This window comes from Pleurodeles waltl, chromosome 2_2 (genome assembly GCF_031143425.1).
Source record: "Pleurodeles waltl isolate 20211129_DDA chromosome 2_2, aPleWal1.hap1.20221129, whole genome shotgun sequence".
NCBI lineage: Eukaryota > Metazoa > Chordata > Amphibia > Caudata > Salamandridae > Pleurodeles > Pleurodeles waltl.
Window position 1 is genome coordinate 877,177,291 of NC_090439.1, and position 27,975 is coordinate 877,205,265.

General features: G+C 42.6%; 1 long non-coding RNA gene across 1 annotated transcript in view; it reads left to right on the forward strand.

Moving 5' to 3' along the window:
• Positions 1–10,652, forward strand: part of LOC138282714 (uncharacterized) — a 99,548-nt gene extending 88,896 nt beyond the window's left edge. Inside the window, exon 3 of the long non-coding RNA XR_011200988.1 lies at positions 8,651–10,652. This is a non-coding gene — a long non-coding RNA (uncharacterized lncRNA). The remainder of the gene's footprint in view (positions 1–8,650) is intronic.
• Positions 10,653–27,975: the final 17,323 nt, after the last annotated feature.

Consider the following 27,975-nt stretch of genomic DNA (forward strand, 5'->3'; position numbering starts at 1 on the left):
CCGTATCATCGCTAAATGTGTGGAAGGTAATGTGCTTGCTTGGATTAGGAATTCACTACATCAAGGCAGTTCAGGCTATCTATTATAAACATGTGGCCCGGATACAGCTGATGGGAGGACAGTCTGGGCTTATGCATATAGAAAGAGGAACTCAGGAGGGGTGCCCTTGCTCCCCCTTGCTATTTGCCCTATATATCAAGCCCTTTATCCATAAAATGGACGCTAATCCAACTATACTTCCAGCAGAACGACACGGTTGGGATATGAAAATGTTAGCATATGCCGATGATGTGGCAGTTCTAACTACCAACCCAGACGCAGCTCTACAGGCAATGGAGGAGGAAGCCACTAAATTTAGGACGTTTTCAGGCTACCAGCTTAACAGCAACAAAACACAGCTTGTAGTGAACAACCAATTCAACACTCAAGACTTTCGGGTGGTCGAGCACGTGGTGTATCTCGAGATACAAATTAGTACTAGTATAGATCGGAGTGTTGAGCTGAATTTGGCCCAATAGTCGGGAAAGCAAAACAAGATTTTGGGAGCTGGAATAACTTACACTCGTCTATTATGGGTTAGTGCAATCTGATTCAAATGTTATTTTTGCCAAAGGTTCTTTATCCCTTCCGGGCTATCCCATTAGAGTTGGATAGCTCATGGTTCAAAACTGGATGCAATGATGGATGCTATGATCTCAAAGATTCATCTGGTCATACAGTAAAATGAGAAGGGCTATTAAGTATCTGTTGCTACCCAAGGAGACGGATGGCTGGGCACTTCCTAATTTAAAGCTTTATCAGATTTATCAGCTGACCCCCACCCTCTTATGAGACCTCTTATTGAGTTTAAGTATGATGGGCTTAATGAGCACACACCATGGATCTATCAGCTGTTAATCTGACTAGAGGCTTACGGTTGTGGAACCTAGCTATTATAAGACAGTCTGATTCAAAGTGCTAGGGGCAGCCTTTAAAAACGGCGCTACTTGACAGAATAAAAGCTGGTTTGGGCAGATTTCATTGGTATACACCAGTCAACATGAACCCTTTGCTACCAGATATATTTCATGATGCTTGCCTGACAAGATGGCTGAGGCAGGGATGTTAAAAATAGTGGATTTATATCAAGGTTCTAGTCTGGCATCATTTCAGGAACTCTGGGAGAGCTGACCGGAATCACAGAGACTTTTTTAAAAAAATATCTGCAAATTTGTGATTTCCTATATAGGAAAACAGGCGGGCTGCTGGATTTTCAAAGAACTTACTTTTGGAATTATTGTTGGGTCCTAAGGAAGGCTCTATTAGTCAGATATATGCAATCCTCAGTTCTGGCATGCCGGATGACCTTGAGAAGCACAATGACAAGTGGCAACAGAGATTAGACTCTGGGGGTCGCTGTTTTTACCAGTCCCTAGAACGTAGCCGCACTATTTTGTGTTCCTCAGGTCTTCAAGCACGGCATTACAAAATTATTCTCGGCTTATATATTACCCTCGCAAGGATCGCAAAGTGGGGCCCACGCTGCCAAACTAGGGAAGCAGATTTGATAAATATGTTCTCTACTTGTTCTAATTTGGATCCACTTAAGTCAGACGTCTCCGAATTTCTGGGGGATGTCCTAAATACTATCTTGGTTTTAACCCCGCAGATTATGCTTTTGAGGGTATCGGAGGCAACAGGTACCACTGGTGGGGAGCCTTTCTTATTTATTGCTATGGCTGTGTTACATATCTGTGTTGCTGCAGCCTGGCTCAATACACAACCCTTATCTTTTCATCAATGGAAATGGTGTTTTTAATTTGGTGATTGCACTTTATGAGCTCAAGGAAAAAAAGGCCAGGCAGAAGGGGGAGAAGATCTTGGTGGGGGGGGAGGGGCACTCAGACTGGGTGAACAGCCAATCTGGATGATTTAAACCTATTTTGTTGGCCCTATTCAGACTCCGTATGATGAGCTATATGCTAGACTATAGGACGGTCTTCCATCACCCTCAGCACGTTAGGCATTCTAAGCACTTTAATTACCATATGCACTTTAAGTTCTGAAGGTGTGAAATCATTGGTACTGTATTCTACTTGGTATCGAATGTATTCAGATAGATGTCTGTCACTGCTGCTAGGTCTTCAACTCAATTATTTTATGTAAACATGAACACAAATGGAATCTTATACTTCGCTATTCATGAATCTAACCCATCCACTTCAAGGATTCCCCTAAACACTCTAGCAGCTACGCAATTTTACGTATCTGATATCGAAAGTTTATTTCTCATACCCAAGTTACAGCAACTATGATCTGCTCATCTAACTGTTCTGGATGAATTGTTGGAAGTTCATGTGAAAATGAGCTATGAAATAATATTTAAACATATTTTGATTATACTATGATTGCTTTTTTTCCCCTTTGTACAAATTATGTGTTTTCCATGTTTGTGTTGTCTTTTACATGGCATATTTTTTAAAAACACGAACACAAATTAACTTAAAAAAAAGTCTCCAGATCTATTGTAATATTAATAGATGTGTCTCCAGCCTCATATGACGTGACACCAACATTCTAAACAACTTCCCTTAAGAACATTGCAGTATGTCACAAGAGAGGAGTAAGAGGGCATGGAAAGAGGGAATACAACAGGAGATAATAAAGTACAAGAACAGAAATTCACTCAAAGAATTGATAAAGATCTCTGGAGCCAACCAGTGACCAACCTCTAGAAACCCGGTTTCATATTTTTAAAGTTTGCAATCGTCCACATTTTTTTATTGGAATTACTGTCAGCAGTGCAATCCACGCTTACAAAATTTGTTCAGAACACTCACCCTAATAAGAAAGGCTTTGTAATGAACCATAAATACAAGTTTGAACAGCATTAACATATGGGCACAAATATTACCTCAACTGCAGACACTTCCTTTCACTGCTCTGTAATGGGGTACTGTAAATTGGCAGCCAAGGGATTTGTGCTGCAGGGGGTTGGGCCTACCTGTCCCAAAGAGAAAATTAACTTGAAAACGTGTTGTCGTGGATTCCAAACAATGTGTCCTGGGGTTCAGGCTATAGGAATTCCATACCCCTGTAGACTGCAAAGAATGTATGACCTAAAATGTCTAGGCAGTAATAATGTAAGCTGTCTTTTAGTCTGATTGATAAAATCAAATGATGGGATGTTCTGGGAGAGAGTATTTCAAATAGAAGAGAATACTTGGTATACACTCAGTGAGAGATAAACCAAGAGTTTCATGATGATTATAAGGAAGTCTAAGTAGTATTGGATAAGGTTAGGGGTCAATAAACAGCAATATCTTGGAAAGGAGGCTCCATGACTTAGCAATGAACTTGAAGTTCCCTTGACTGTACAAGAAATAAAAGCCACTCTCTTTGAGTTGGCCACAGGCGAATCCCAGGAGCAGATAGAATGCCAGCAGAATCATATAGAAAATATGGGCACTTGTTGGCTCTTTGGTAACTTCCAGGGTGCACCAACTTTGTGCGCAGGATCCAACTAGAGTGATGCTCTTTTCTTACTTTCGCCACCCCCACCAGTGACCACATACTAGGGATTAAGAAGGCTGGTGGTAGAAACTGGAAAAGAGGGGTCGGGAGACACAGGACTCCACCACTGTGCTTCCTCACTTCTTTTGGTCAAGGAGGTCAGCAGCACATAGTGGATCTCTAGAAAGGAAACATGGTCCTAACTATAACTACCTGCTGGCAATCGCCAGTAGGTTATATATTTTCACTTTAAAAAAAAAAAAAGGTTTCAGGAATGTTATAGTTTGGTCCTGAATGTACTTGCACAAAACCATAAAGACTAAGCAGTTATAGTTATTTGAAGTAACACTAACTCGTGCCCTAAGGTAACTATAACGTGTGCCTCTGCCATGCAGTTTTCTCATAAATAATTGTATTGCAAACATTGTAGTGATATTATCAATGATACCATAGATGTTATGAGTTATGGGGTAGTTAGCAGTGCATGGCGAACTTGCGAGTTATAGTTATCACACCGGGCCAGGGGACCACCACCTCCCAGGGGCTTTAACAACTTTATAATGATGCAGGGAGCTGCTTTGACCTCTGGGCCCTAGGGACCACCACCTTCCCTGACTATGTTTTAAAAATAAATGGGGGTGCAAACCCCATACCCCCCCACCCCAGGGACCACCACCTCCCCAGGGCCGATTAATCTTTCCAAAAGGAGGGGGATGCAGGACCCTCCTCCTCAACCATATACGGCCCTGGGGACCACTGCGTCACCAAGGCCAGCTCTGTGCTGAAGAAATGAGGGTGGACCTGGGGGTCGCCAATCCCCAGGACTGGCTCCTGCTACCTCCTGAGGTGCTTTGCCTCAATTGGATTGGGGGAGTGGTTGGCTGCCGTCCCCTCAACTATTTTAAATGTGTTGCCCCGGGGAGGTGGTGTCAGTCCCTGGGGGTGGGAGGGGCGGAAGAGGTGGAGGGGAGGAATTGCCCTGAGGTGCTGTATAGCCATTAAGTGATGTCTCTAGGTACGTTATTTTAGCATCTGACATTTGATAGTGCATACAAATACATCTTAGTCTCTGTTCACTCTTTTCCTCCAGATTTCTATGGGTGTGGCCACAACGCTCAACTGATGCTCGAACTGTTATTAAAGATTTGCAAGTCTTTATCGGCACATATGCAGTTGCGTCTTTCCCCTCAGATCTGGGCCCTGCTTTTGCCTCAAGGGCATTCAGGAACACCATTGCTTTGTTAGGGGTCCAACTGTATTATTCATCTCCATTTCATCCAGAAGTGTTGTGGAGCGAAGAAACTAGGAGTTAAAGCAATCCTTAACAGCCAGAGTAGTAGGTACGGATCATAGTTGGCTTAACCACCTGTATGGAGTCCAGAGAGCACCTAATAATCTGCCCAAAAGGTCCCGGGGGGAGGGGGGGGGAACGTACCTCATATGAATGCCTGTTAGGAACACAAATATATGTTACAGATCTTGATGGACCTGGCACGGAGGCGGCAGATACAATGTTTGACATAAATTAATGGGTCACTGTCTTGCAGGACTTACAACAGTTCTGTGATGACAACGCATCTGCCAGTGCAGCCTCCTTGGAAATAAGGGATGAACCAATAACACCTACTGGCTGGATTCCAAAAGTTGGGGATCTAGTGCGTGGAAAGATTGCTGTGAAAAAGGAGTGTGATCCTTCCTATTGTGAACCAGTCTTGGGAATACACAGTACCAGAACTGTCATTCTACCACCGCTGCTGCCTGGTTCTAAAGAAAATCGCTTTGTCTCCTTCAACAATGTCAAGCTACACCATATGACCATTCTGCACAGGAGAACTAGAGGACTCCTGGGTAGTACCCGAATCCCTCTCACTACTGACCAGGATGTTCCTCTACAGGTTTTGAGCAGCAATGCCAACACCTCTCTAAGTTTGGGGAGGGTTGAAAATGATCTTTCATTAGTCCCATCAACTACTTATGCGAGAAGCAATGTCAACAATATTGAGCATTTCTAATCAAATTCAACACAAACAAATGGAATAGTCTACTATGAACCACCAAGGGAGACTCCTGCTAGCTCTCCCATACCAAACACGGCTCCAATTTTTGCACAAACTGCTTCTGGATAGTTTGCCGATGTCAATGACACCTTCACCAACTCATCGGTCTCTTCTGCAACAGAACTGTCAAGAGCACTTAAGCTGATGATTTGGCTCAAAATTAACTATTTTATTCTTCCATGGAACTATCTGTGGCTCTTATTGACTGTACTTGCCTTCCTTCTTTGGATTGGGTTTGTCACCGTCTTTTTTTATTAATACATGGTCATTACCTTTCTGAACGCTTCACAGTTGAAGCGGTGGATGAGGTCCTAAAACCAGATTCTTCCTCCCATAAAGTCTGCAGAGACTTGCCCCTAATGTACATTTCAGCTATACTAATTACTGATGAGACTGTTTGGGATAAAGTACCTTTTGATATATACGGCCCAACGGAGGTTATTCAATTACATAGAAATTTAACCTTTCAATGAACGATGTAATAACACCTGGCGTTGTTTCTGATGATTGGGATATAAAAACAATTGATTATATGCTCTCTGAATTAGAATATTTTTCTGTATTTGAAAGTGAAGATGTTTTTCAATCAAAAGAAAATTATGGAGATATGTTCTGTTATAATTATGGACATTATTACATTCACAAAGCAGGTACCCCAAAGACTATTTTTAATTAGAAGCAATGGAAACATTGTCCGACTCAGCCAGTGGGGAGTTCCAAAACATATTCTGAAAAGTTTGCAAAAGTTTAAAAACGCTGAGTTGTATTATTTTAAATGTCCAGTGACGGAAATGCAACATATTTTATTATCTGATATAAAATTGATTTATTCTGATTCTTTTGTTTCCCGGTTGGCTATGGAAGGCTATGAATATTGGCTAAAGTCGGTTGATTTAAAAAGAGTACAGGGAACTACAAATTGGCAAATAAGAAGAAATGAAGCTTTATTTAGAGCATGCCTGATACCTGTTCAAATGATATTTTTAAATGAAACTACAACAGATAAGATGTTTAGGCTTGGCAAAAATTAAGGACTTGAATACGCCCAGTATCTCTGCCGCTGCTAAATTTTACAAATGGCAAAAATATATTAATGCAACTGAAGATCAGCTTCATGAGTGGGTCCAAAATGGAACATTTAACACATCACTTTCACGTCCTGGCTAGTGGTTATTGTGGCCAGTAGACACAAATGACTGTAATGCACGTTTTGTAAACTCCACTGGGATTTTTAGAACAAATAGGCCAGACCCTGGCTGTGTATCATCAGAACATTTGGGTATAGTAACAACATACAGTGTAGGGAAATTGTGCCAGCAATGGTTAAAAAGTTCCTCACTATAGCGAGATGCTGGGGGGTAGTCGAGGCACCTGGGGTTCTTGAGTGGCAGAAGGATCTGGATTGGTGCCAAGGGGCCGAGAAGGTGGTCTATCAGAGTCGGGGCTGTGCCAGGAAATACGAGAAAATATGGTCATCATTTGGAGAATATGAGGAATGAGAAGAGTTGAAGAGCCCAATGGGTGAGGGAAGCGGGGGTGGTAGGAGCAGCAAACAGTGGGAATATGTCTGAACAGTCTTATGCAATTTGTATTTAACATGATGTTAAGTGATGCTAAGAAGAATTATGGCTGTCTAAGAAATCCTGTGAAGTCTGATGTATACAATGCACGTTGAGCTTTGTTTAATAAAAATAGTTAAAAAAAATAAAATAAAGTTCCTCATGAGACGATATTAAAGAACACATCAGTCTCTGTCTAACACAGACTTGCAGGGTTTCCTGTTAGACCCCAGAAGACACATAAAAAGCGCCTCTGATATGCAGTTTATAATGAAATTTGGAAACTTTCCCAACAAGAAGCTGCTGCTCGGTTAAGGCAACTACATCAGGAAAATTTACAGAAACCATTAGCCGTTGTAGATAATGGGACTGACACCATGTCAGACCGCATACACACTTTGTGTAACATCGTTTCTTCTGCAATAGACATTGTGCAAAGTGACATGACATTTTACAACATGGACAGAGCCAGCTAAGGTCCATTATGCAGTTAAGTTGGACTACAAAGACTCAAAGCAGGCCATGTTCCCTGGCAACACGTTAGCACAAGGGACATATTTTCAACATTTAAATGGACACACCAGCAACAAATATTGACTAAGAAGGAAGCCACTTATGTTATGTTAAACATCAAGAAATTAGAAAAATTACCTTTTGCTGTGGCTAAAACACCATCTGCTGAATGGTTAGTACACACAGGGTTATTTATCTGCCTATTTCAACTCCTCAATTCATATCCTGCTTGAAACACATTGCAGTAGGCAGATTTGAAAGGCTAGGAGATCGTTACATTCATGAGGTGTGGGAGCTTCCGTTTTCGCACAAATGTTTCAATTGCATGAAAGAGGACTTTCTTAGCGGCAGTGAATGTGAGAATTCTGTGAACCATTTGATGGTTTGTAAGCAGCTGTCCTTGCACGGGGTGTGTAACGCTTTGGTAGCAAACTTAGCTTGCTATCTGAAGGGAGTTCCAGTCTCCTTGATTAGACCCACGTTCCAGGTGCTCTCTAATGGAAGTTATGTGCTTCTTAACAATGAGAGCTGTTGCAGAATGTAAGCCGGAATAGCTTATGTCGTTTTAGGCCCCCACATTGTCACCTGTTGTGGGAATGTTCTTTTTCCTCCTACCCAACAGACTAAATTAGCAGATATTTGGCCTCACATTGCTAATTCAAATGTGAATTTTGACAAGTTGAGCAGACAAAAGGCTTTATTGTTTCAAAAACATGTGGCGCTGACATCTGCGCGCAAGACTTATGCACTTGAAGTTGCGAGGTCAATCTGCAGAAATAAAGTCCCTTTTAAATACAAACATCCTGAAACACTTTTGTGAACTTGCAGGACAGATTTTTAATGCGTCCAGTACTTCTGGGATTGTAAATTTCTTTAAGGCTGTTGGTTCTGGTTTCGTTCACACTTTCTCCTCTATATTTGGCTTAGTACCTTCAGCCATACACTTGATATTTGAGTATTTTCAAGAGATTTCCACTCACTTTGGCTATAATATGTGGCATCTTGCTGTTGCTATTTTTTTCTTCGCAGCGGCTGTCCCATCACAACAAGGAGGACTGAAAGCGCTTCCACCAGCACAACTCTGTTGTGAACGCATGATGCAGTATTTCAGGAGCACCATTCTTGGAAGAAATGGAGTGCATTTGGTCTCGGTCATTCAGACCAGGTTTGGATTGGGTGCAGCCCGTGTTTCGATGCCGCTGGTGCCTTTTCGAATGTGCACTGAAAGTTGTCTTTCTACACAGTGCTTACTTTCATTGGACGCTGATCTGCTGATGTTCTTGCTGAGGGCTCATTACCAGATATGAGTGTTGAGGGTGCGTTTGCTACAGGGAGCTAGGAGTTGCCCTTCCTGGATCATGCAGCTCTTAACTCAACATTGTGCACAACAAGGAATGCTGCTGCCTTAGCTGGAGCTCAGGCTTTGAAACATGAGTGCTCACTGGTTTTCCTTGGCAACGACTTGGTTACCTTACCACCTGCTGAAGTGGAACATTTCCTTGCTTCAATTGTCCTTGGAATAGTTGGAGATTTTTTAAATGACTGACTTTTAAATTTGGTTTTATTGGTGCCACTGCTATCATTTTAAATTGACCCCGTCTAATATTTTACATGTTCACGTGTGTTTTAACTTGTCTTTATTGACATTTATGTATATAGGTTTTTAGAGAAGAGCTTTTTAATTGCTTTTATATTTTTATGTTAGGTTTTTTTTTTTAACCACCTTTGAACCAGCAAGGAGAGGGTGTTGTACAGCCATTTTAGTGATGCTTCAAGGCACGTTATTTTAGCATCTAGGCCTGCCGCTTGTGCCCTTTGGCCAGTTTCATTTTATTCTGCTTTATTTTATTATTTCAGAATTAGCCACATTTGTGGTGCTGTTTTATTTTCTTTATCTAGTTGTTCTTTCGCCTAGGAAACCATTGCGTTTCTTAGCAAGACATTCTTTTCACTTTGTGCTTTCCTCAAGGCAGCAGCAAGAAAGGGCTGCCGGCAAAGTGGTACACTGCATCTCCAACATTCACAGAAACATACACATCCTTACATTGAGACATTTTCTCAGAACATCAGCTGTTTTATGGCACCATTGGCGATCAGGCGCGGCAAGGAAATGCCGCACGAAGTGTTCTGCTGTTTTATTTTAATGCACCTTAGAGGGAGATTCCAGCCAGATGCCCATGACCGCATTCTCATTGACTTTGTTACATCTTCTTGCTGAGACTACCGGTTCCCTGGCCTACATAAGTATGGTGTCTCTCTAGACAACAGGCTTCTTTGCTTAGGTATGGGGGATGATGTCTTCCGAGGAGGAAATCCTGAAGGGCGGATTAGGGCTTATCATGCTAATTATCTAACATAGCTTAAGTAGGAACCACATGTATTACACACAGTGACAGTATGGTGGGGTTTTTCTTGTGTTTCACCTTTCTTGTCACCATTTTGCTTCTAGTGTGTTTCGTCATTCTAATTATTGCAATTCATGCCATTTTATCTAAGACGCAGCTGCTTCAATAAATCTTATTGAATCATTTTCTGACTGTTTATCTTTGCATGTGTGAGACTAATGTAACTGAGAGAAAAAAGATGAGAATGTTGCCACCTTTAAGCTCTAAACCACGTGCCATGCACGGCCTTTGGACATGCATGGTGTGAAGTTGATTGCTTATAGGGGGTAGGCTGCAAGGCCTGACGCAGGCTAGGCCCTGTGGCCAACCCGTGCTGCACACGGCCAAAGGCCATGCATGACGCGGGGTTTGGAGCTCAAAGGGGCCAAAGGCCGTGATGGGTAGAGGGTTGGGCCAGGCCCTTCCACCAACCCCCGCCACGCACGGCAGGAGACCGCGCGTGGCCCAGGGTTGAGCGTTAGGCATGGTCAAAAGCCATGCTTGGTGCGGGGTTGATGTGGTTAAAGGGGCCCTACAGGCAACCCCTGTCGCACACGGCTCAAGGCCTCGCGGGGTTTGGTGGTTTTAGGGGGTTGGCCACAGGCAGTGTTTGGATTAACAAATAGTGATTAAAATTGCTTTACGTTAAAAAAAAAAAAAAACGCAATTCACAGAAAAAAAAACAAAGGTTACAGGGACGTTCTAGTTAGGAAATATAATTAATAAAATAGAAATTCACTTAAAAAAACAAAGGTTACAGGGACGTTATAGTTAGGCTCGCATTTTAAACATACAAAACCAAAGAAATTCAGCTGTTATAGTTGGAGCTATTTCAAGTAACTATAATTTGTGCCATAAGGTAACTATAACTCACGCTCTCGTCATGCACTGCTAATTACCACACATTTTAGAGCACTCAACATCATTGATAATATCAATGTAATATTTCCAGTAAAATCATTGAGGAAAAAACTGTGCATGGCAGGAGAGTGAGTTATAGTTACCTTAGAGCACGAGTTACAGTTACTTGAAATAACTAAATATAACAGCTGAATTTCTATGGTTTCATACGTATAAAATGTGAGCATAACTAAGTTTGAAGAGCAACTAGACAACTGCTCTAATCATGCTACCTAAGAACTTTTAATGCCGCTTTTACTTATTTTTGTCAACTGTACATGTCTTGCAGCTGCCTATACACGTTTGTGCCAAACGGTGGGGTCATTTGAGTGATCTGACTTCTTTAAATTATATTTTATATTATATTTCTGCGACTTTCCAACTTGATCGTGTTCTGGTTAGCTGCAACGTCTATTTTTATAATTATTAACACTCTGGAGTCGGTTGATAGTTATGCACATGCACTTTTTTTTATAGTATTAGGTCCACTTCGAGAGCTAATTCATTGATGAGCCAATTTGTTTTGATTATAAAATGATGTACGGGGCCTAGCAACTGATGTCCTTCTGGTCGGCTGCAATAATGCGTTCTTATACATAGTAAAGTAATTTCAAGAAGCACTTTATCACAGCCTCAATTTGATTCGGTGACTTTTAAGTTATTCATGTGCCCCATAATTCTTGCCACTTTGATCAGCATCAATGTATGTATTCTTTTAAGCATTAGTATTTTCGAGCTGGTTGTTTGCTGTATACTAGCATGTTTTATTGTAATGTTATGTTTTAAACACTGAAGCATGTTATTAAATCTTAAAAGTTTGTATATTTTGCTATGTATATTGTATGGCCTGTCCATGTCAGGCTAACACACCATTCAAATAAAATTTAGAGGGCATGCACTAACTTCATAGGAGGAAAAGAGAAGAGCGGAGAAGAGCAGAGCTTTTTTCCTCCTAAACTGGACGTGCTACGGATCTCCGACATCTTACCTTACTACAGAGCAGCATAATAAAGGTAAATGTGGGACTGTTCAGGGGCGGAATCTGAGAAATAACGGAGTTTCTTTGTATGTTGGTCAGACAGTCACTCTGGGAGCTCCTGTGGATTAAGAAAAACAGTGAGGGCTCACACGGTCATACAGTGGCCTTGGGGGCAGTGCTAGGCATGTGGACAACCACCATGAAGGGTCTGTGCGTTATCCATCTCCCTTCGCTCTCCTTTTTGAAAACTGACTCTCAACCTTGGCTGGAAGGCATTTCAGCTCTGGAAGGCAAAGGGGTGCATAAAGCTCAAGGAATAATTGTAATCAGGACATACAACACTATTTTACAAATCAAATATGGCTTCAATCTTGAGGAGAGCGACTGTTACAGATAAGCACAACTGTGTCACTGGGTTCTGCACAGTAGCATCAAAGACAGATATGTTAACCCCTTTAGAGAAACTCTTACAAACCTACGACCTAACAATTATAAGCAGGTGAGGCGAATTTAAGATGATGATTTCAAGACACAGTAGAGGGGGAGCCGGGAATTCCACCCACTGACGAATAATGTGCAGGCCTCCTACACAACTCATGAGGGGGCTGCTGGTGTGGAAGAAACAGGACTAAGACCATTAAATAGATGGGTTACACTCCTCCCATGATACACACCTTGAATAACTCTTGCTCAGAAAAGTGCTGAACATATAGCGCGGAGAGGGGCTCATTGTCTATCATCCTGTGGCAGGGCCGTAAGATCCAGGGTTTCTAGGGTGGGTGGGTGAGCTCCAATGGTATCAGCCAGATTACAGGATTCAAGGTCCAAATCTCGGCTCCAGGGAGCCTGTCGGGGTGAATGACAGTGAAGAAAACGGGATCCAGAAATTATACAAATAAAATGGTCCTCACGATGATGCTAACAGCCAAACACATCTGGGCTTTTGAGGAGAGGGCCGACCCAATCGTCAGCTGTGACTGACTGAAACCATAGGTTGTGGTGCATGCTGGCGTGGAGAAGCACTATGATGATCTTGCAAGCACGGGAAAGGATTTTGGTAACCACTGGGGAATGCAGTTAGACAGTTTTGCAAATGAAATGGCCACGGCATGTCCAGCACGACCACATCGGAAACACTACAGATGATACTGCTAGACGCATGTTAGAACAGTTAACAGAAAAAATTGCCTATTTTGGCCCAGAGCAGCTTTTGCTGGAATTGATGAACTCGAACAATTCAGCTATCTTTGGTTTCTCTTTTTTTAAATAAAAAATATTGAACCATAAAAGCACATAAATTTTGTCTCTTCCTTGAAGCAACTTCATTATTCTTCATCCGCTCTCTCTTCTTACCCCCAGTGCCCAGCCTGCTTAACCTTCTCCTGTTTTACTGCACTGTTGTTTATTGATATTGAACTGTTAAATGTATAGTTACTGTTAGATGTAAAGCATCTGAATGCCAGCAGGTGCTATTGTTCTATATAACAACATTAAATACATTCATGAATAAATAGAGATAGTGAGCAAAGATACAGTCATCTGAGCCTGAATGTAAGTATATACAAAAACCTCTTGAATGCTGGTGATGAGGGAAGGGGTTGGTGAGAGAGAGAGAGAGAGTCTGCATTTGTAGGGGTCGTGTTTTGGCCCATCTTATCTTCAGCATGTTTGAAGAGCAGTGTCAGTGTTCTACCCCCATCCACCGCTGAAATAAATCAGCATACGAGGGGTGGTTCTATCAATTACATGCCCACAAAACAATAGCTTTGACTCCACTGCCTTTTGATCCAGTAAAATTCTTGGAGGCATCATTAAAAACACAGCACTCTTCTTTACAACAAATACAGGTTGTAGGAAAGTAGCATCTTTCTGACAGTTACCCCCACCTTTTGCCTGGTGTCTGTGTGTTTAGACTGTAGTACACTGGGGTCCTGTTAATCAGGACCCCAGTGTGTGTCCTCTCCTCTAAATTTGGTTGCTGGTAAACCTTTACACCCGCAATTGGCATACTGGTGCACTCATGTAAGTCCCTAGTATATGGTACTTAGGTTTCCAGGGCATTGGTACACCAGAGGTCTCCATGGGCTGCAGCATGTATTATGCCACCTATGGGAGCCCATGCAAACTGTGCCTGCAGGCCTGCCATTGTGGCCTGTGTGAAATGGTGCATGCATCTTTCACTTCAGACCTAAACTTGCTTTATATCGCAGTCACTGCACTTGGACACTGTAAGTCACCCCTCTGGTAGGCCCTTCAGCCCTAGGGCAGGGTACATGCCCCTAAGTGTGAGGGTACTCCTGTATGAGCAGGGTCTCCATACAATCCTCAGACTCCATTTCCTGGGATTGCTAAGTGTGGGGGAGCCATCTTAAAGGTATGTAGTGGACACTGGTCAACACAAGTGGTCCAACTACACAATAGCTTCTCCGAACCTAGGCATGTTTGGTATTAAAAAAATGTTGGAATCATCCAACTACGATTCCAGTGCTAGATGCATGATCCCATGTACCCTACGCGCATCTTGGAGGATCCCCCAGTTCTGCCTGTACAGCCTTACGGGGTCTGACTGCCAGCCCACACTGCTGCTGACCTCAGGCACTATTCTGCCCTCCTGCTGGTGAGCCTGGCTCAGACAGAGGAAGGCAGAACAAAGGATTTCCTGCAAGGGAGAGGTGTGACCACCTCTCCTTTTAAGATTGGTGTCTCTGGGCTGGGGTGTGGTGGCCTCCGAGACTGCTTTGAAGGGCACATTTGGTGCCCTCCTTGCATAATCCGCTTTACACCAGTTCAGTAACCCCTGGCTCCCGTTTTGGTGAAAAATCACACAATGGACAGGGGAGTGACCACCCCCCTATCCAACTCCTCCTCTGGTGCACAGAGCTCTGCCAGGTGGCCAGTTGATGCTGCCATCTTGAGAACAAGGTAGGCAGAGGCCCCTGGGAGCATCTGACAGGTTATGCCAGGTAGATGAGGTCCTTGACCCCCTCCGATAGATGGATCACTACAGAGAGTGACCAACCCCCTTTTAGAGTTACTTAAGGGCTCCCATAAGGATGGGTCCTAGGGTTCATCGAGCAAGACTTTTCAAAGAACTCTCTGCAAGACATATTTTGCTTCTGGCCTCCAGAACTGCTGCTGGTCTGCTTTCGGAATTGAAACAAGACTGTATCCAGTGGGGAGGGCTCCCACTGCAACACTGTTTCTCCAGCTCCTGCAAGCTTTCTGCAACATCAGTGGCTGTGCATCCTCCAGTGTCACAAGGACTCTGCCTGCATCCAAGAAGGAATCTCCCTCGGAGTGAAGAAGTCACTCCCTGCATCTGCAGGCACCTCAAGGCGACGAAAGGCTGGTGGAGCCTGCTATCCCATGGACAACGAAAAGGCTCTGCTCAAAAGGTAGTGGTTCTGTCGTCCTCTCGAATCCAACTTGTCTTGTGACCAACTTGGGAGAAGGTGGACCCTTGCAGCAGCCACTGGAACAGAACCTTTGTGAACCATGACTGTTGCTCTTGCCAAGGCTTGCTGCCTCTCCCTCCAAGAGATCTTCAAGCTCCAAAAAGCCCCAGCCTCCGGCACTTCCAAGGGTTGAATCACTAGGAACTTGTTGGTCCTCAAAAACCTACAATCTTCCTTGCAACAACTATTTGTGTTTCCCAAAGTTATTGGCGACCCTGCCAGCCACTAACCCTCCTGCAATCCAGCAACCAACGTGGGACAGCTTGTGGGAGACTCCAAGGATCTCCTGCATTCCCCGGACTCCGCAGCTGGACTTCTACCTTCACTGTCCTGCAGGAACTTCACCTCCAGGAGGGTGAGCATTGCCTACCTGCACTGCCTGAACATCTCTGTGTGGTCTGGACACTGTCCCCTAGTTTTTCAGGATCTTCAAATCTGGAATCCAACTTGGGTTCCACCAGCCTGGTCCACAGGTCACCACAGCAACTAGACAACCAAGGCTTCCACTGACTCCAGTGAGGGTTTCCAACACTACTTCGCCCCTAAGCGATTGGGCCCTCTGGTGTAGGTATTCCGGTCTTCTGGGTATCAGCGGGTGGGTGCACTCTCCAATCTTCTTTGTGCCAACTGGTTTCCTCTGGGTCCCCTGGGAATGGTATTGAACCTATAAAAATCCAACCTCAATGGTCCTGTGTTAGCCGATGGGACACCCGGCTTGAGAACTACTCTGCACCCGCACGCCTGTGGGATTCCTAGTACTTACCTCTGGTAATTTCCTACTCTCTTAGCCCCTGGGATTATAACACACTTACCTTGGTTGAGCACCTGCATTCTTATACCAGTTTCTTAGTATATGGTTTGCCCCCCCTTAGGGGTCCATGTATTCCTATGCTTTTCCTGATGGTTACCAATTGTATGTTTTGTGTGCGTACATCTCTAAGTGGAGATATACCAATGTTAGTATAGCCTTAGTATTGTAATAAAGAATACTTCATTTTTGCAACACTTGTGGTTCTTTCTTGTGAACAGTTACTGACTGATTATTGTGGTATTGCAAGTGCTTTACTCTCCTCCTAGATAGGCTTTAGCTGCTCACCACAGCTACCCCTAGAGACCTTTAGCTATCTGGAAACCTAAGGGTTGCCTGGACTCGGTATATGGTGCTACACCATAAACTGAGCCATCCTCCTACACAGGTGCGCATATTGCTCAAAATAATTGGATTTCCACCGGTCCAATCTTTTCACATGTTCTGGCAAGAGTCTCAAAATTACAGCTAACTTTGCTGTCCCTATCCAAGATGAGTGACATAAAAAAGCTTCTAGATCCATACCTAATTTACACAAAGCACTTTAGCATACTCCTAAGAACAGGAACCTGGGCAACAGCACCCAATCAGTGTGAATTATAAAATCGCCATGGCCTCCCTACGATCTCATCTGCAAAAAGAAAACAAAAACACATGTCAGAGCTAGTAGACAGCCAGGGACATCAGGCCAGGAGCCTGTGCGAGTTGCTACCAAACCCCTGTTAATGCCCTGGGCTGTCTTGGATGTTCATATTTTTAGAAATAGTATACCACTGACGTGTCTTACTTCTGCTCATTTGACTATCTGCAGACTGGTATGTGAAGCAGATCCCACAAGTTCAAAGATTTGAAACACACGAAGAAACACCAAACCATAGGCCAGTTAGAATAAAATAACTGTATATGGTGAGGTGCATTTCGAAGGCAAAGTCTTCAAGGGGAGTAAGGTCTTATTTAAATCCAGTTGCCTCTCTCACCAAGTAATGTAGATCATAACAATTCCCAATCTTGTATCATTTTAGAAAATGCTAAGCTGTGAGGTCCTTCTTTGAGGAAAGCATTAGAAGCAATAGATCATAATTCCCCCTTCAAAAACTATAGTGATTTTCCTAATAACTTTGGTCTTTCGATGAATTTAAAGCAATTCATTGTCCAGGGAGAATGGGACTGGTCTTGCAGTTGCCAATAGACAATCCAGGAAAACTAGCATTGCACTACTTAGGCACTTTAGCTCTTGGGGCGGAAGCATTTTGGCAGTACTCGAGTTAGGGAGAACGGGGCAACAAGCCTCCAGAGTTCCTCCCAAAAAGTGTCATCACCTGGTGTGCCTCTGAATAGAGCACTGAATTTTGATAATTTTAAATGATAATGTTCTGGCTAAATTATTTTGGATCAAGGGGCAAGTCTTGCTGTAAAATGGACATAATTGTGCAGGAACAGCAAGATACATCTTGGAGCAAGTATAGCGTGTATGGCCATTGTACGATTGGTTACAAATTGCAGAAAGAAACCACAGACATTGTGTCTGCTCAAAATATCCCATGAGCGGAAAGGGAGCACCCATCCCCCAAATTTTGAAGGCGACAACTATAAGAATAAATAAATTTAAGTAAGTTACTTTTTTTCGTGTGGCCCCTTCTGAACCACTATTTGGGGCATGCACTCATGCATAATTTTCTTTGAAAAATTGCACCAAAACTTATGCTGCCCCTTCTGTCATTATGCAGGGAAAGGTGATGGTTTGATACCCCTAAAAATTGACCAATAATTGAAAAAGTGAAATCTTATAACCTTATATCAGTCTTGACCACATGGGATAAGCTTGTGTTATAGTAAATTTCATTTAAATCATGCATTGCCTATTTTTGGAGGAAAACCTGTTCCGTGGGGATAACTGGAAGGGCAAAAACAATGTTGTACCAGGATCAGCAACCTACTTTCTACATATGTTCATGCGGTCTCAAAAGTTTCACAATATTCCTAAAAATCCCGGTAGCTCATCTATTAATATCACCAACCAATTAATGAAATGTCCATATTCCTCTCTCCCACTAAAGATCGCGCCTAATTCTTACTAATGTAATCTACCACACAGAAACTGGAGTGAAGGTATGGAATAGTTCCTGTAGAGCACAAGACTAATCCCAGTAGCCAACAATAAGAACCAAAAAAACACCAACCCTGGGACCTGGAGCAGTGTTGCCTGGCATAAAAGCACAACAATGCCTTATCAAGGGTGGTAAGTGCTATATAATACAATTACAAAGCAAAATGTAAACATACTAGAACTAGTAACATAACACTCAACAGTCAAACAGTTGATTGTAGTTCATACATGCGACTTAATTTCAGTTTACTGCTTGACACTTTTACTCACATAAGTAAGAACTGCTAAAGGTCATATCAATCACCTAATAGAGTACCAGCTCCCACCAATAGAACAGGCAAAGAATAACTGAATAGATCTGCCACATACCGCTGGCCAACAGAGGGCTTTCATTTAGTCCAACACTGCATGCCCCAACTAGCAACATGCCACAACCATTACTTAGCATCTCACAATGACAATTAGATTTTGGATGATATCAACAGTCTATTCTACCAGATGTCTCTACCACTTCTCCCTTAAACATATGCCTGTTCAGGACCATAAACTTTAAACAGAATATTTTGTAATGGACAACCCAGTACAGTAACCAGGTAATGGGACTATGAACATATGAAATACCAAAAAGGGACCCGCAGAGGTGATCAAGGCAGCCAGCTCATTAAAAAAGTCTTTCACACTTCTTCCTCCATCACACTGCTAAGCAATGCGTCCCAATAACACAATAGCCGAACTTGGGTGGTTCTCACGCACAACATGGAAACACTTCCCACAAGGGATCAAAACAAAGACAACACACTTCCAAGCAATCACCCTCCGCGGTGTAGCATGCTACTCAAGGGGTAGCAAGAGTTATATAACTGATTAACAGAATGAATTTCAAAGCACAGAAAGAACAATTTTGTTATTGGGCCCTGCGACTATGTGGGAGCAGGGGAACCACCCTGTGCGTCAACAAACTGAATAAGACGTGCAAAATCCAATGGCACCCAGTGACTTTTGGGGATCCAAGAAAAGGAAACTGTCAAGATAGACAATGCCATTCACGCCCACCATATCCTTTGCTGCCCAATACAGATAGCAACTAACGTTTTAAATAATACACAAAAATCCTTCCACCCTCAAAGACATATCGGGTGCAGTATTATTGTTCATTAAATATGAAGTCCAGCAACCAAAAGCAGTTGAATGCACTGGCAGCCCTCTAGAAGTAGATTCTTCACAAGTGCTTGCAGTTTAGATATTGATAAAAAAAAGTGTAGACCATTGCACAAGGCCTATAAAGCAGAATATGCCTCGCTCTTTTTTAAGCGCTAATCTTAGTGGCGAGACTTTTTAAAAAAAGGGACTTTCAGTAGTCGCTGCCAGTATCCTCTTCTGATCCCTCCCTCCTCTGACATGGGAGCACAAGGGAAAGGCCAGAATTTTGGGAGGAGGATATGAGGAGTTTACATTGGCTAAAATACAAATTAAAAAAAAAAAAAATGCTGGAACCGAGAAAAGGGACATGTGCTTCACTTGCGTTATTATATTTACTTAGAAAGCGTGCCAATGTGTTAAATTGCACTGAGAAGAGGATATTTGTAAGCAAGGGGAAAACATTACTGTTCAGTATTGTTAGCCTTCTCTGTATCATATAAAATACACAAGTGTGCTTGAACTCTCACAATACTCCTTATAGCAAAGCCCTTAGACTTGAACCCCCCACATTTACAAAGCGTGGGATCAATATCAAACATGCAAGTAAGACCTTGGTGGAAGTTCACTAAATAAAATATGACAGATTGATAGCATATTAGGGGGAGAGTAGATTAGTTGGCGAGAGGCTTGTCAAAGGAAGAGAGCATCCCTCATTCCTGTGAGGCGGAGAAGAAATATCCAACTGCAGTGTGGGCTTGCTCAGGTCCCCTCGGCTTTTGTGCCTTTTTACAGTCTGCAGTCAAACCTTGGACATCAATTCACAAAAATGTGTGCCAACATTCATTGGTCAGATCTGATGAAGCCACTGGGTTGAACCCTTGTCCCAGGATTTGCACTCCAACAACCTTGTAATTGCTGCTGACGGAAAAGGAAAAGGTGTGAAAACTACAGAAAGTACATCCCAGAGCAGGTGCACTAATAGGGTTTGCAATTCTATGGTGGACTACTGTTCAGAATGCCAGAGTAATACAAAAAGACAGAAAATGCAAAACATAAGGCAAGAAAATTCAATATCATTCAGATCACTGATTTCTTACTTTCTGATGCAAATTCCCCAGTATTTTACCCGCCTTACTTGCATCTGTGGGGACCAGATTACCGGGACACCACTTTTCAATTCCTGAATTTTGCTTTTACATGTCATTATTGGGTGCGTTGGTCTATCAGGGGCAATTAAAATGAGCCACGACTACAACTCAGGGAAGGGCATGTGATTTCCCAGTGACATTGAGCCTTCTAGTCACCCTACTTGTATATCACATAAACCACGCACAGCTATTTCTGTGAAAAGCAGTCGGGACCGTCATGTGCAACCGTATGCAACATAGAAACAGTAGAAGGAGCCAAACAACTCAGAGATCAACTTTCCAAACATTACAATAAAATCTCAAATTACCGCTTTTTTGCGTTTTTGTACTTGTAATTTCACGTAGTCCACAGAAGATACAGTCTGCTAGTATCACCATGCAACAGATAAATATTGGCTGAGCTGCTCACACCGGATTTGTCACAACTGGAGATCAATGCATCGTTTAAAGTGGTAGGGGTAACCATGGAAGAATGTTCTCTTCCAGCAAGTCTAGTGTAAGGGTCTCCACTCATAACTTTGCACTTATAACAGGCTCTTCAGGCTGCGGATCTATACATGGAGTGCTCAACTCGCAGTCAACAGCCCCACATTCCATACAGTTACACCCTTAACCTGGAACCCTGCTGGGTAATTAGATAGTTATCTACGATGTCCTTCTTTTCGCATAGAGTGCAGTTCAACGTGGTCCCCAGCGAGGTGTGAGACCTCCAGCCTTTCACGTTGTGTTTAGCTAACAGAACTATACACAGTAGACATCTTAGGGCCGGGCTCACCGAGGTGTACCCCTATTCGATAGTCCCAGTAGAAGCCAAGATATACTTGCTTAACAAAATAGAATTATTAAAGACGTTTCTACTGACATGGATAAATTAGCAGCAATGCTAAACACACAGTTCAGGTTTTCCATGTCCGTGTGCGAGCGGCTCATCCAGTCCAAGTTTTTGCATTAGCTTCTGGGGCTTGTAGTCCTATTTATCCCATTATAAAGTTAGGACTACAAGGCCCAGAACACAAAGCCAGGACTAGATGAGAAACTCGAGCCTTCTGTATACACGTCTCACAACTAACACTTACCAGGAAAAGGCACTAATGTAGAGGCCGGGTACAAATCGAGCAGGACACTCAGAATGCAAAGGTACAACGCTTCTCAAAGGTAAAGTTACACTTGAGCAGCACTTCACTTCCAAGATACTCTCTTTACAAACTTTACAGGTCAAAACTGTAAGGTATTTATTTTTTTGCTTGATTAAAAAAACAACTCTTTGTTGACTATAACTTTATTTCCCTTTAACTTCTTCAAAATGCATTACAATGTACGAACTAAATCGCATTTTTAGTTTAACGCTGTTTAGTTCAGATAAATAGCATTTATAAAGCAGCAGCTCCAAATGTCTTGTATGTCAAGGCCTGCACTTCTATCGAGATTATGTATGCAATAGTATGCTCTTTTATACTCTCGTGACGTGTGGCTGATGCATACATAAACACATTGCTTTTACCTTTGATATTTCTGTGCTCCGAAACCGGTGACCCTGTAGAGTTCTGAAACGAGGGGTCTTTCAGGCGTTCACAAAGAGACCCGGCGTCTTCTAAATGACTGCTGGTCATGTGACCAACTCGGGCGCATGATCACATCCCTTACCCCCATTTGAAACCCAAGGTCTTGCCATCCTTGGAGAAAGACAAAAATGGTTAAACAGGGGCGACCCTTCGACCCGATCCATCAAGTACATGCCATCCAGGGCTAATAGACCCGGAAAGTGCTGTAAGAAGCAAGGCAGGTTGGTGAAATGGCGCTGCGGTTGCGAGGAGCTAACGCTAGACTCTTACCAAGGGATAGTTTAGGACATAATACTGAGCAAGGAATGAGAACCCGGAAGTATTTTCCATCGATCCTGATGCTTGCCGATGAGTGAATGTCACCATAAAACAAGTGAGCGTGCTTCGGACTCATTGTGCAGAGGGTTTATCTCCCCTAACTGGAAATGTTAACCTTTCACTGAGGGCAGAGGTCCCTTGTTTGGACGGCTGCCTCACTGACTCCAATGGACTTGAACCATTTGGCTGCAGATGATGCCACTGGAGTCAATGCAAAGTTGTGCTGTCTAGAAAGATAACCATGGACCAACAGAGTAGACTATGACAGTCGCTAAATGAGGGTCAATTGACAGTCTTTTTACAGTATTTCCAGTTCTCATCCATCAGCACAGAAAGCGACCAGGAAACACCAGCTGAAAAGAAGAACACATGGTTGAAATACACAATTCTTTTGTCTTGTCACAACCAGAAATACCTCAAACTGCCCCATGCTGGGTGCGATTAACTTACTTAGCAGCCACGTTTTGTTTCTTTACATTGTGAGGGTTGTACTCCTGTGTCCATAATTGAGAAAAATACAACTACAAGCACCAGAATATTAAGACTATAAACATGACTAGTTTAGTTCCACAAACCTGACAAAACAACATGAGAATTATTTTTGTTAAGAAATTATAGTGAACATCGGAAATTTGCAACGGACATGTGATTGGATCCAGTCCACTGAGATGCACGGGGCAGGGCCTGAGAGTACTTAAGCGTGCTAAGGTACATAGTGCAGCCACTTCAGATTCTCCCACTTCAAAAAAAATGTCAAGGAAAGCCACAGGCATGGCAAGTTATTCATCAGATTTTTTTTGCATTTTGGTTCATGTAATCACTCAGAACGCACAACTCTCCTTGATGCACTCAGGTTAGCGAATCCAATTTCTACTTTTGCTTTGCATCCTGGGACTTGTAGTCTTTATTTTATAATGTGAGAAACATCACCAGAAATCCCAGAATGCAAACGAAAAATCTGGGTTACATAAGCTACTCAAGCAAGGACCTAGGACATCTGATCATGCAAGTAACCTTAGATTTCGAATAGAAGACAAACTATAAATACCGTACATAAAGCGAATAACAAGATATGTGAAAAAAACACACCATATTCAGAGCGATTTGAGAGTCATTTCCTTTAGAAGCCCAAAATGCACGCATGTCTCCTGTTTTTTTCTGTAGTTCATTGGGAATCCTTTCCTTCCTTTACTAACTGCATCGAGCAATATATTGCACAAAACAGGAGACCCCTTCCAAAACGAGTTGAGAGGAATGATAAAAACAGAACTTCGCAAGTCACCCCATAACTTGTGATACCTCAAGTCAGTCCTTGCTTTTAACCCAGTAGGACTTAGCACGCTAGTAGGTGTTCATAAGTTTGAAAGAAAAGAGAAACTGCAAGACCCAGAATACAAAGTGGCATTGGTTAAATGTCACGATCACTCCTTGCACTCTTGTGCCCCTCACCCCCTTTTGGGGCATGCTTGGGAGCCTTCGCAATACTGCACTAAGCTCACTTGCATGTTAAAATTACGTACTGGTTTCCAGTCTCTTAGATCATATTCAGAACTTGCTTTTGTTAGATCCGCGTGGGCCTATGTGCCAGCCAGAATACTTTTCATGTGAAGACTACATTTCCCAGAGGCCCTTAACTCATGATACAGCCCTTTACTACTTTCTGGCTTCTCTGCAAACATTCAAGACGTGTTTCTTTTCTCCGACTGTCTGTTTCCAGTGATTCCCGATTGTCTGGCAAGTCCCTGTTTCTTGAACTAGCCCGCTATAGCTGTTTAGCAGCGTATACTTGTTTCTTGAACAAGCGTTGGCTTGAGTTTCATTCCGTTACTTGAACCTGCACTGTTTTTGTAGCCTGTCCTTGCTCCCAGAATTCAGTTCTGTTCACGGCTAGCACTATTTCGGCGATGCGTTGTTTTTTGGACTTCCTCAATTTTCAGGAGTCTTCTATTTCATATCCCTGGCCTTCCTCCTCCCTGCTTCTTCAGTCCCCAGGGTGCTGCATTCCTATACCCGCTGCTTATGTTCCCTGTTTCCAAGTGTACCATTTGCTTGCCCTGTGCCAAGCATTACCTATGGCTCCCTGCAGTCCTTTCAGTGCTACTCTTCCTCGTGTCTGTGTATTGCCTTCCCGCCCTCGATGTTACTTAGTTTGATGTCCCAGTGTCATCAGCAAGATTGGTAGGTGTATCTGACAAATTAGGTGGCGTTTTACGCCTACTGTGAGTTTTCTCTTACATTACCTTTTTATAACATCACTGGAGTTATCAACTACAATAACCCTGGCATTAAATATATGTGCTACATGTGGCTATTTTGCAAACAGTATCTTTAACAGTATCCGCAATTATGGGCGAGGAACAACATGAGTTTCACTCTTACCCTGTAGTGCTCCTGAGTGTTTTACCCTACATCCTCTTCAGTGGTAATGTTATATGTCTGTTATTTTGATTGATTTGTTTTTCGACTGCCCGTTCTTCATGAGCTTTCACTTTTTTGTTACTTTGTGCAAGGCTTCCCCATTGGATCCATCCTTTCCTTTGATTTCCTGTGTTATCTTTGGCAGCTGTTCCCACTGTTCTTTTCCTTTTGGATCTCATGTTACAAGTCTCTGACAGACCTTTGATTGGTACTTATAAAGAGTAGAAGGTTCATGTTTGGGGTTAAAGGAGGTGGAATCGCTGCCTGTTAGAGGCTAATGTGCTGTATTCTGATTTAGGCCAATATAGGATGGTATGCATCTCATATAACATAAAGTGATGTATGGTTTGGTTATGTAAAAGGAAACAGATGCTCAGGATAGTTCATAGAGGTCTAACACATATCTACTGCAACATAGCCACAAAGCATCAAAACATAAGCTAAGGGAAAAAGTCCACATCAAAGGACCAGAACATTGCTCCTTGATAAGTTGGCACATTAATGCTCAAATCCATACATTTCGGTGCCACATTTTTATACTTTTTCTGAATGCAAACAAATGGCAGAAAGAACACTTTATAAAACAAAACTTCTGTTAGGCACTAATTGGTAAGTGCCTGGCTAGTCTCAATGGAAGAATGCACGAAGACCTTGAACACTTGTTAGAATAAACAAAGGTAAATGTCAGACAAATTTCTGTAGTTCTCGCTGTGTTGTACTAAGTTCAGAGCGAGGCTTCATTTACTAGAACAGTTAGTCTAAAATGTGCTATACGGAATGGCAAAATGGCAATGCATTTAAAGTGTGTGTAATGGTGCAATAGTGCTACGGTTTTAGTGTGCTTTAAGCAAGTATAAAACTGAAATCACTCTTGTTAATACAACCATAGCGGTATTTGAAAATGTACATATTCAGGTTATTCCAGTAAAACATGACTTTATTAAAGATAGCTCACTCAAACCCCATACTCTCACCCTTTAGGAATATGGCCGTCAAAGCTCTAAATGTGTCCTTACCTGAAGTGAGATGCTCAACTACTGTCCTGGTCTTAGGTAATGAGTAGAATAAAAGGATACCTTTCATCAAACTAAAACATGACAATTATCCCGCCCCAGTAAGTGATGTTACTTCTGTAGCTGGGACGTTTGGGCCCTGGGCCCCTCAGCAGAAGTGAGTGCACCTCAGGGTCACATGACCAAGATGGGTAACAAGACCGTCTGGGGTTCATGTGACTGTGTGGTTGTGCTAGCGCCTTAGTTAGGTACCCAGGCCAGTCACATGTAACAGGTTGTGATGTCACTGTCGTCGTGTGACCAATGTTGTAACAGCACAAGCTGGAAACTGCCCCCAAGCATTGCGCTACACCATAGCCCAGGCTTCTTGGGCTCCCTGAGCGGCGCTATAGATTGTCGGCTGTATGTCCACAGTGTATGTCAAAAATTTAGCAACTGCTGCTGTAGGCACCTGTATGCATAAAACTGCCTGAAGACCTTGAGCAGCACTCAAGGGTCATTTCAGGGTTCATAACATGGGTCTTCATATCAGCCTCTCCAGTACCTTAGCATAACATTGTTGTATAAAGAACTGAGTCTCACAGGTTTGAGTCTGAACATGCCCGGGGTTGTTTTGCTAGTGGTACACCATTTTATGATGCCAGTCTAGCTAGGTGAGGCTTGCTAGCCGAATTATTGCATAATAAGAATGTAATATAGGCATACATACATTGTCTTGTTTGGCAGGGTTATGGGGGGCAAGATTGTGTGTGTGTGTGTGAGAGAGAGAAAGAGTGTGTTTGCGTGTGCATGTGTTTGTATATGTCTCACCCTCTTGTCTCTGTGTGTAAGTAAAGCCACAGGCACTGTCTACAGTGATTTTATACGGTTAGACTGAACTCAGAAGTCATCTCTGGAAGGGTTTGGATGGAGGGCTAAACACAGGAAGAGGCATAACGCATGCATGCTTTAGACATATGGGGTTAAATAATAGAAGAGCAACAAGGGATCCAGCAAATGGAAAGCCTATAGGCGGTCTGAAGTCCACAAAGTAGATACATGTCTCTTTCGAGACCGTGCATGCGCTGTCTTGAGCCGAGACCTAAAAAGTATATTAAAAAAAAAAAATGAGTCTACATAAGCTGAAAGAAAATGTGCAGCTTCTAGCCACTATAGTGAAAGACAAACTAGAAGGGAAGTTAGGTGAGAACTTTACCTAAAATATAGTGAGCAGCAAAGAAGGAAGAGGAATTGGTATACTGAAAATAGTTGTTTTATTAAGGCAGTATGAATGAGTGTATTTGAAATTACATGTGGGTGCTTGCTTATAGTATGTAATTTAATAGTATGTAATTTGCACCCACTCACACTGTCGGGCAGGTACTTACACACCGATTTACACTCCTACACAAGCACTTATGTACCCACCACTCATTCAGCCAGACAGTGACTGACGCTGTCAGTCACACAGCAATAAAAGCGTTTACACACCCATTTACTCACCTGTACTTCCACTTACATAGTCATTCACACACCCATACAGGCACTGTCACACCTACTCAGATACCTATACAGCTATTTATGTACCCAGCACTAAGTCACCCACCCATATAGCCACCCACATACATATTTACAAACCAATAGAGGCACTCACACACTCTGTCAGACAGTGACCGAGGCACTAACACATCCACTCACACAACACTTATGTATCCACCACTGACACAGCCATTTTCATACACAGTTACACACCCAAACACCAACTAACACAGCGAGTTACCAATCCATATAGCCACTTACATACCCATTTAGACATTAATACTAACACAGCCAATCACACACTCATACAGCTACTTACACATCCAGTGACACACCCACAGAGGCATTGATACAGTCACCTATGCACTCAACTACTTACACACCCAGTCACTGTTCTGCTTTCCTTCTTATCTCTTAATCAGAGCTTACAGAACATATCAAGAATGCACTTCTGAGTTCAAAGAAGACTTTTATTGTTGTTAATTCTTCCCCACCCACAAGTTCGTAAGATACGAATTAATAGATTTCAAGCACACATTCAATGAAAACAAAATATATTTGCAATGTACACAGCAGGTTATATATATATAAGATATTGAATGCA